Source organism: Pyxicephalus adspersus, unplaced genomic scaffold (assembly GCF_032062135.1).
Source record: "Pyxicephalus adspersus unplaced genomic scaffold, UCB_Pads_2.0 Sca301, whole genome shotgun sequence".
Taxonomy (NCBI): domain Eukaryota; kingdom Metazoa; phylum Chordata; class Amphibia; order Anura; family Pyxicephalidae; genus Pyxicephalus; species Pyxicephalus adspersus.
The window spans coordinates 3,681-14,356 of NW_027317308.1; the positions used below are offsets into that span (position 1 = coordinate 3,681).

Below are 10,676 nucleotides of genomic sequence, written 5' to 3' on the forward strand. Positions count from 1 at the left end.
GATTATCTTTCTGGCAATTCGTGTTCCTTGGATTGTGTTTTTTTTTTTTTTTTACATCCTGTTTTGAGAAAACAATAGGTTATTCAAGAAAATCAGTACAAGGTGTTGGAAATCCCCTCTTGGTCATTAGTCACTAGAACAAGTGTACCCAATGTAAAATGTTTTCTCGTCTGTTGACCTAAAGATAACAATGAGAACCTGAAAAAGTTCTAACCTCTCACCACAAAATTAAAAAAAAACAAATGTATTGGCTTTAGATGAGTTATATCATCAAGAAATAAAAATCTAGAAACATTTTAGATGAATAACTTTATTCTCAAGCCGCAGACATTTATAATGCTAAATAATTAGACTGAATTAAAGGTTTTCATGTAGTAAGGAGAGCAGATCCTTTCTTCAATATTCTATGTGTAACTAGAAACAGAATATTCACTCAGTGCACCTAACTGACTACTGTCCAGTCTCTGAATGTTTCACGTTTGACGGGCATTGTTGTAAAACAAAAGAATCACTAAAAGGTAACTTCACAATCTTCCCAGCCATGGCCAAACCAGCAGGCGGTGAGATTATCTGGGGACCAAATGTATATCATAAGGTCGATGAACACTACTGTTGCTGTTGGGCATTGGAGAAATGTCAATCTCTGAGGGGTCCTCTTCAGATTCTAGGTTAAAGTTTTGCAGAATAGAAGTAAAAAATATGAAGATCTCTATTCTTGCCATCCCTTCCCCAATGCAGATTCTTTTTCCTGTAACAGAAGCACAAGACAATTATGATATTGACTGTAAATCTGAAAGAATAAATATCCCATTATCATCCATCCACCTACTTCAAATGTTTACCTGCAGAAAATGGTAAAAATGCCTTATTTTTCTGTAATCCACCCTTCTCATCCAAAAAATGATTTGGGTCAAATTTGTGTGGAAACTGAAAATGTTTGGGATCCTTCAGGACAGAGGTCAAAAGTGGAAAAATGGTAGTGCCCTTTAAAAAGAGTTAAAGATTTAGAAAGATTAAATTATAAAGAAAAAACATCTTACACATCTGTGAGCTTTTTTTTATTACAATGTATTTAAAAGAGGAGTTAAACAAAGTACAACTATGAACTCCTAATAAAATGACAAAACAAAAATATGTACAGCAACACATTTTTATAGTCCCCCCACAAAGTCCCACCTGTTCATCCTACCAGTGAAGTCCACCTAATGAAGCTTTCTGTAAAACTCAGCATATGATCAAATTTAAATATTTCTCAACAGAAAAAAAGAATGCCTTTAATCATACTTACCTAAAATGTCAGGATACTTTTGCAAAACCCTAAAGCTGAATCTTACAGTTGTACTAGTTGTTTCTGTTCCGGCTAAGAAAAGGTTTATCACTGTGACAACAAGGTTTGGAAAGTTGAACTCAGTGTTAGGATTATCCTTCTCCTGGGAAAACAAAATAAATTATATAAAAGTGTGAACTCTTTCTCCTCAATTCTGCATTCTGCGCTAACAAGATTACCTTCTTACTTTGGGTTGGTAAATAAATTAAATTAATCTGGGAAGTGTCTTTGATAAACACCATTTTGTAAAGATTTCATGGTTAGATCTATTAAGTACAGGATTTAAAAATTTGGGTTTCCTAAAGTGGACTTCCCGTTTATAATTATTAATTTTTTTTTACAATTTTATTCCTTAAAAAACTAAAGAAATATGGCAACTCTATGCTCCAGCACTGTCTTCGGCTTCCACTTTTCTCTGCCCTTTTTCAGCCTGTCCCTGATACACACCCTGAAGGGGGCTCACAGTGCCAACGGACTGAGATTGTGTTAGTCTAGGATGAATGCATACTACACACTACCAATGGGAAATAAATAACATTACTGGATGAATTGAAAAAAAGGCTTTGAAACTGCAACTCTTAAAAAAAAAAAAAAAACTTTACACTTTAAAGTAATAGGTTCTGTTAAATGTCAGCCCTAGCTCACCTATCTTTTGTAACCCCGCTGATCCATTTGGTTACATGGGGAGAACTGGCATACCCTCTCCTTCTGAATATGGAGGAGCATCTGACTTAGCTGTCCCACATGAAAACTCCTGCTGAGAAATATTAGGATAATGATGTTTTGTGTGCCCACTCCTGTTATATGCACAAAAATGCTGAGAGTCACCAGCCCACAACAAGATTTAGAAGTTTAGTGCAATCCTTGTACATCAGCAGGTAATTTTGTATTCTTGCAGGATTTTTTTAGATTAAACTGTGCATGTATCACAAGAACATATTGTATTTTTACACTTAGTGGGGCTCTTAAAAAGACAAATCTATCTTACTTGCCTCTTCCATTTTTATAAGGAAACAATCTATGAAGTCCCGGGGACAATTGCGATCCAGAGTCTTCTGATGCTCTCCGACTTTATCCATCACAAACTCACTGAGAATGGAGAAATTCCGAATTACTTCTTGATGTGGTCCCGGCAAATGACGTACAATTTTAGGAAAAGAATTGAGCAGCTGGTTTTTTGAAAAAAATATATCTTATGAATGGCACGGCTGCAATATTTTCATTAAAGTAACAACTGATTTAGCATTATAATAAAAATAGCTGCTTAGTATGCATATAGTATAATATACATAACCTTTAAAATCATCATAGCATGATATATCCCACCCTGTTGGTGTTCCTCAAGGGTCAGTCCTTGGACTGGTTCTCTTTTCTCTGTACACCTCCTCTCTCGGTAGTTCCATTTCCTCGTTGGGTTTACAGTACGATCTGTATGCTAATCACACACAAATCTATTTGACCTCCCCTGACTTGTCTCCTTCAGTCCTGGATAAGGTCTCATGCTGCCTGTCAGCCATAGTATCATAGATGTCTGACTGATTTCTGAAACTCAATCTGGATAAAACACAACTCAACATCCTCCCACCCACCCTCAAATTCCACATCTCCCCTTGACATATTCCTAACTGGTAACAACATTGTTATTCATCCCTCTTCTCAGGCACTTTTTTTTGCATTACCTTTGACTCTGCCCTCTCATATACTCCCCCATATTCAGAATATTTCCAGGTCCTGTCACTTTCACCTGAGCAACATCTCCGAAATCTGCCCCTACCTGTCCCCTGAGACCACCAAATTCCTTATGCACACTTATCTCTAGACTACTGTAGCATCCTCCTCTCTGGTATTCCACTAACCCAACTCTCTCCTCTACAATCCATTATGAATGCTGCATCCAGACTCATCCATCCTTCCCTTTACTCCTCTTCCGCTGCATCTCTTTGCAGATCTCTACACTCGCTTCCATTTCACCTTAGAATCAAATTTAGGCATCTCCTAAACAGCTTGCTCCTACTTTCTGCTCATTTAAAAGAGCACTCAAAACTATTTTTTTCAAACCTGCCTACCCATCTTCTTTTGTCTTGAAACCCTCACTACTTCCCACCACTACATATCTCCCCTCCTATTATGTGGTACTTACCCCCACATCCGAAGCTGTTTCCAGCGCTCCCCATTACTAAGCATCACTCCTGTTGACAAAAAAAACCTATTACCAAAAAAATATCTACAGCCATTATTGTTTTTAATTTAATTTTTTTTTTTTTGTTTCAATTTTTAATTTTTGCAATTTGAAATCTTTTGATAAGATTTCCTTTCCCTTTAAATCTCAAAGGCACAAGAATAATTGGAAATCCTAAAAGTGAGAGGAATTCCTCGTTCATCTGTTACAGGAACAGATACTACAATTGAAAGGTTTTCTTTTTTATTCCAGTTCTGGTGACAACCATCAAATTTTGGATTTCCCTTGCTGTGTTTTTTGGTACTTAACTAAGTGGGTTCACTGGAATAAAACCTTGAAACAAGGCCATGTAATGATGCTGCCCTCAAAGAAGGAGTCCATTGAAAAACATTTGGGAAGTTTTTGATTTTTTTATATATTTTTTTTTTACTTTTTATTGGTGGTCCCCTCTGTTTCCATTTTTACTGCCAAGACTGAAGGGGAAACCTGCAGCCTCCTGGGATACTTGCATGGCATACCTGACCTCAGGCATGCATCAAGGGGCTTTCTCTTATGTAAAAGTCCTCAATCTCTTGGAGAAGGACACATCACCCACCCTCATGCCTTTGCGGTTCGAGATTGGGTGATGTGAGGAAGAACCCCCCACCTACTAGATTGTAAGCTCTTCGGGGCAGGGTCCTCTCCTCCTGTATCACTGTCTGTATTAGTCTGTCATTTGCAATCCCTATTTAATGTAGAGCGCTGCGTAATATGTTGGCGCTCTATAAATCCTGTTTAATAATAATAATAATAATAATAATAATAATAATAACTGTTCGTCAAATGAAATTTTCTACAAATTCAACTATCCCTTGGCTAGGTTGTTTACAAAATGTTATGCAGTTAGGTGTTGTGGGTATATATTTGGCATTATTACTAAATGAACCTCTTTATTCATAAGGATGGATTGTGAAATGTTTACTAGTAGCTGTGCCCCTTAACGTATAGTGTATTTTGAATAGTTTGGGGTTACAGGATAAGAATGGTTTGATTTGTCTGTCTTTAGATGTGGAGAGGACAGAATCAGTTTAGTTGATTAGCGATGTGAAAGAGATGGTAAGATTATGTTTATAAGGATAGCACGATGGATATGATTTTTCCAGGTTAGAAATATTCAACTTGAGAAAGACTGATTAATACGTTTAATAAAGTATCCAAGGAAATCTGAAGAATATAGGTTTGCAGTCAGGATCTGTTAGCAAATATCCTGGTTTTATGTCAACACAAGCACATTGTAAGACTCTTAGTCTTATTAAATATCACGACCAAAGCATCATGAGTTAACTAGGTAACAGATGGTGACTAAAAACAAATTTAATGCAGAACTAAACACTGTAAACATCTAAAAATGTCTGTAAAGTCAAATTCTTGATTCCATTGGATTTCAAAATACTGGGCTTGATTTATTAAAGCTCTCCAAAGTTGGAGATGATACACTTTCATCAGTGAAGCTGGGTGATCCAGCGAACCTGAAATAGATTTCTTAAGTCATTTGCTATTGGTTAGTAAATGTTTTCAATCCTGGTCCAGATCCATTCCAGGTTTGCTGGATCACCCAGGTTCACTGATCAAAGTGTATCCTCCCCAGCCTTGGAGAGCTTTTATAAATCAGGCCCATTGTGTCAGAAATTGTATTTTTGTATTTAGAAATAATATTTATAATTTGTATTAAGAGCTAAACATCAATGACAGCTATAGTATGGATCAGCCAATCCAGCTGCGGTATTATAGCTGTCCATAACATGTATATTAGGTATGAACCAATCCAGACAAAGCCAATACCAGGTCAACAGGCTATGCAAAAATATTCTATGTTGAATCAGAGTTAAAATCCTAACCAATGTCAAAATAGTTTATAAACTATATGAGTGTTATACTATTACTTTTTTATAACAATGAAATGTGAATTGTCAATAAAAATTCAAATTGTTGCAGAATGTGATATGTGAAGCACTTTTGATTGTTGATCATAGCCCCATTGATAATGTCTAGAGAAACAATATATGAGGCCTGAAAATCATGCAGTGCTAATGTGTTGATAATGTAAATGATAAAGAAGAGAGAACAGTGACAGAAAGATGAGCTATCTCTGCTTGTGTTGACTATCCAGTCAAAGAACAACAAAAAAAAGAACAAGACCAATAAGTAGTACTTAACTGCAAAAGAGAGATTTTAGGTCTTCTCTATGCAGTGTAAATCCCATGATTGAATGGATAGAAGTATTGTTTGGCAGGAAAGACAATTCATTTCTATATACTTCACCTGTGTATTTAGTGATTTGCCTGTGGTTCAGTGTTAAAATGGTTGTTGAATATCTCTTTTTACAGCATATACAATATAAACATGTAAACAATTTATACATGAAAAATCCCAAAAGGTTTATTTCTGGGTGTAAATTCTAAGTTTGAGCTATTGAGCTATATATACAGGAAATAAAAAAAAAGCCTTACTGTTTTTATCTTACCTTATTTTAGATTCAGTAATATTAGATCAATAATGTTATCACTGAGCCTTTGTTTCTCGTCATGCAATGCAGACAGATAATTTTTGCTGGGGAAGGGGGGGGGCTGGCACAATGCTGGATATAGCTTCCAGAAAACAACACAGCATCTTGCCTCAATTCCCTTTTATAAGACCCTTGGAGTAGTGGGTGCTTCTGGGCAGCATATAATTTGCATTTGCATATAATTTTCCCTTGAACATACGTGATGCATGGCTTGAACCAGTGGTCGCCACTGGTGGACTACTAGAAAATGTTGGTTATTTGCAATTTTTATGTTTTATTTATAATAAATTCTTGAATGAAGATTATTATTAGATTATTATTATCTGAAAACAATTTCATTTTGCAAATTCACGAACTGCACTAGAAATGGAAAAACAAGGGAGGCGCAGTGTAACATCCATGTGGTCTTAAATTGTATGAGACAACCTTTGCCGAGCGGTATGCTTCAGTATTGTTTCCACCATTACAACAGTCACCCCCATTTGACCTTAACTGTGTATTTTCTTTAACTTTCATATTTATTGGCATCAAATAGTTTGACTTTGATAACTATCATTTTTTGTTTGGTCTTAGATTTGAATGAAATAAACCCATAATGAGTGAGAAAAATAATATTTTGCATTTCATTAGTAATACCAAGGATAATGCAGCTAATGATAAAAGTAACAATAGTAATACTTCACTTAACTGTGAGCTGATCAATGAATCAGAGCCTCCACAGTCCTCATCAGGCACCATTAGGAAGATCATTGTTTTACAAATAAATGTATCTTTTAAAAAAAAAATCATATTAATGGTCCACAGGATTTAAAATTATGAATTTAGTGGTCCGTGAGGTCTGAAAGTTTGGTGACCACTGTCTTAAACCATATATGGTGCTACAGAACAGTATGACTTTCACATACAGTACCAATTTATCCTTACCCTAAGGGGGTAGGCAGCACCTTCATCATACAAGTGACAGAAAATTTATTTAGATTCCATTGGATGTTTTCCATATTTTGCTCCACCCTTTCCTATGAAATATGAGACATTGCTATAATGAACATTTCAGTATTTGTACCACCATGGAAATGACAGGATTGTTGGCTGCAGTTCTGATATTTCTCTCTGGTTGCTACTTCATCTTCTCCACATGGAAGACAATGTACAGGAAACAGGGGCTCCCACCAGGTCCAACTCCTTTGCCCCTAATTGGAAACTTGCTAAAAATAAAGATAGGATCATTAGTGAATTCCCTTATTAAGGTGAGATGTCCTAAATATTTCATAAAAAAGAATTAAGCATTTGATATTAAATCTAGTGCTGAATGCCTGAACCTGATATTTCAGTTGTTTTTGGATGATGTGAGTTTAAATAACCCCTGGCTTGTTAAAAAAGTTATAGAGTGTGTCAAATATACTTTTTCAGACTCTTTCAGACTTGCCTACCTTCTTCTGTCTTCTAAAACTCTCACAACTTTCCATCACTCCATATCTCCCCTCCTATTGTGTGAGACTTCCCCTATCTCCTAGATTTTAGGCTTTTCAGGGCAGGGTCCTCTTCTCCTCCTGTGTCACTGTCTGTAACTGTCTGTAATTTGCTACCCCTATTTAATGTACAGCACTGCATAATATGTTGGCACTATATAAGTCCTGTTTATTATTAATATTAATATTATTATTAATAATAATATTAATATGTATAATAATATTATTTATAAAAATAATAATAATAAAAAATATATACCTTGGGTATATTTTCCAACTTTTGGTGTTTTACTGGTCACAAATCATGCTTATTCAATAAATACAGCAAGGGAAAACTAATCACAAAGATTTTTTACCATTGTTCAGAATATTTCCCATTGAAAGAAGAGCAGTAGGTGTTAGGCGTTGTACATATTTTTAATAATTGTTGCTACAAATGATTGTTTGTGATCGTAGTAACCAACATGCTCTGTACAAAAAGGCTTCTTGGCTACTTCCAAACAACTCGTAGTGTTTTATGAAGAAGGGAGGTGTGAGGATGAGGAGGTGGAGGTGGTATGAAGAGTTGTGGGACTCCTTTACTGACTCCGGATTTTCACCCAGAACTATAGCGAATGATTGTCTCCAGCAATGAAAGTCTAGTCTCTGTACAGAATTTGGAACTCACATCCAGGGGTGTAGTGGGGTGGGCATAGGACTGGGGGTCAGGAGAAGGATTGGGGGACGCACTGGACAGAGCCACGGACCATGTCTCCCGTATTGAATTGAAGGCTGGTGGCTCGGTTGTGTCTCTGAAGGGAGATGTCTTCCCCTTTAAAGGACACAGGCAGGGGTGTAGTGGGGCGGGCATGTACCAAACCCTCCCTTTTTTTTAATGACTACACCCCTGCTCGCATCACACCAATATGTGTCCCAAACCAGCCATAAGTTTTGCTCACAAATCAATGGAGCATGAGTTGATACTTTGGATAGCCATGTAATTTTTTTCATACAGTCTCCTCATTGGTAGACATCTCCATCAGTGTACTTAAAAGATTATCAACTGGCAGCTCAGATAATGCATAAAAAGAGTCTAGAGGTATAGACCATGGAAGTGTGTTTTTTCCTCACATAAGGTTAATAATGCCTAGCTTAACCAACACTTTATTATTTTTTTACTGGTACCTTTTAACTGTACTGCATGACTTGTTACATATCTTACAGGTAATGAGTGAGGATGTCTTGCAAATTGATGACATTTTCCTGGAAGCCTGTCCAGAGCCTAAAATTATCCTCTAAAGAGACTAATATAAAGAATTATTAACCTGTTATGAATTTAATCTAATTGTTTGAATTTGCATTATCCCACCCTCCTATTAACATGTTAACATGTAATTAAATACCTAATCTAACCCAATACCATCATCCCTAGGTCCCTATGCATTTTAGGCAAATTTAGACAGATCTCAGGCAAACTGCTCTCCATTACCTCCTCATTTGGACTCACACAGCACATCAATGGCCCCACACACATAGCCGGACATACATTAGACCTGGTATTTTCTAAACTCTGCAACCTCCACTTCAAACGCATCTGAACGCACCCGTCCCAACTAAATCACCCAACATGGAGACTGAAACCGGGTGCCGTAAAATGTGTCGCCCAGCCCCCTTCCGGTATCACTTTAACGCCTGCCAAACAATAAAACTCTTAGTGCCATCCAGCCTATTGTTATGCAAGCGGGTGTGGACCCACTGTGCCATTGACTGGGTATGCTCCAGGGGGGCGTGACTAAGCCGCTACCAGGTCTTCACTAGAGCCTCTGATGGTGAGGATAGGCTTGGGCTGCGGGGTAGCTGCCAGGTGCCACTCCAGAGCAATCCCCAGGCCAGTGGCAGCTGACCACAGGAGTCAGGAAACCCGGTGGGGCACCGAGCAAGCACCGAGGGGCTTGCGTGGCCAAGAAGTCCAGAAACAAGGATCCAAGATCAGGTTCAGGCGGCAATCAGGAAAGTCCAAAAAAGTAATCCGAGGTCAGGGTCAGGCAGCAAACAGGCAAAGTCCAAAAACGTAATCCGAGGTCAGGGTCAGGCAGCAAACAGGCAAAGTCCAAAAACGTAAGCAAGGTCCGGTACACAGCAACGCAAACAGAGAAAACACCTTAGCACTGAGAGTTACACAGAGTAAACCAGAGATTGCTTAGGCAACTTCCTGTAGTAGGAGGTGCCTTTAAATACCTGCAGGAAACCAGCCATAGGCTTTTCATATGTTACCTCATAGATTAAGAGAGACACACCCACACCAGCTCAAACACCAGAGCAAGTCTCAGCAAGAAGGAAACACAGGCATGGAACACAGGTAGTGGAGTTACCTGAAAGATAGGACCCGGCGCCCGTGCCTGCAATTAGGGGCAGCGGCGCCGGCACGACCTGCAGTGCTAACACCTATTCATCATCAGCAGAAGAGGATGGCAGCTTGCCCATGAGGCAGCGGCTGAGCCAGGAAGGTGGTAGCATGGCTGGGAGTCAGCAGGGTGGCAGCAGTGGGAGGTCGGGAGCCAAACGTGCCCGGGTTAGACCACGTGCTTCGCAGCAGCCTACCTGCCCGGGAAGTAGTGGTGCAGGGGTTCACCGAGGCAGTGGCAGTAGCAGTCAGTCAGTGCAGAGTGTTGGGGGTAAAAATCACCTACTCGGCAGTGTGGCAGTTATCTAAAAAGTTATTACTTCCATCTCATACATAAGATATTCACCGCAACTGATCTGATTATGTTCAGCTGCCGGGGATTCTCTATTTAATGGGATGCCCGGGACATGGGGATGGTTGTTCCTTTCAGATTGCCTGAGTTCCCGGACGGCCTAGTGGACATTTCTACTATTAGTGATTACCTTATTCATAGCAATTACTCTCATCACCATCTAAACCACATTATGAAAACATTCTTATTCATCCTTTAGACTGGTTTATAAACCTTCCGTTACATCTATTGGCTTTGAAACATCTTTAGCATCATATAAACATGTAAGTACTGTACTCAGCAAGGATATTTAGTAAGGGGATTTTATAAACAGGGAATTTCTCTAATATTTGCTCTGATTCATCCTACAGGGTATTTTGCCAGTTTCTTGCTTTATATAATATACTCTAAAACATCTTCATTACAATACTCACCCTCTACT

General features: G+C 38.3%; 1 long non-coding RNA gene across 1 annotated transcript; it reads right to left on the bottom strand.

Annotated features, from left to right (window-relative positions):
• Positions 1-294: 294 nt before the first annotated feature.
• On the bottom strand, positions 295-1,205 carry LOC140344995 (uncharacterized). Its single transcript, XR_011923726.1, has 2 exons — positions 843-1,205; positions 295-748 (listed from the first exon to the last, which is right to left on the bottom strand). It is a non-coding gene; the product is annotated as an uncharacterized lncRNA (long non-coding RNA).
• Positions 1,206-10,676: the final 9,471 nt, after the last annotated feature.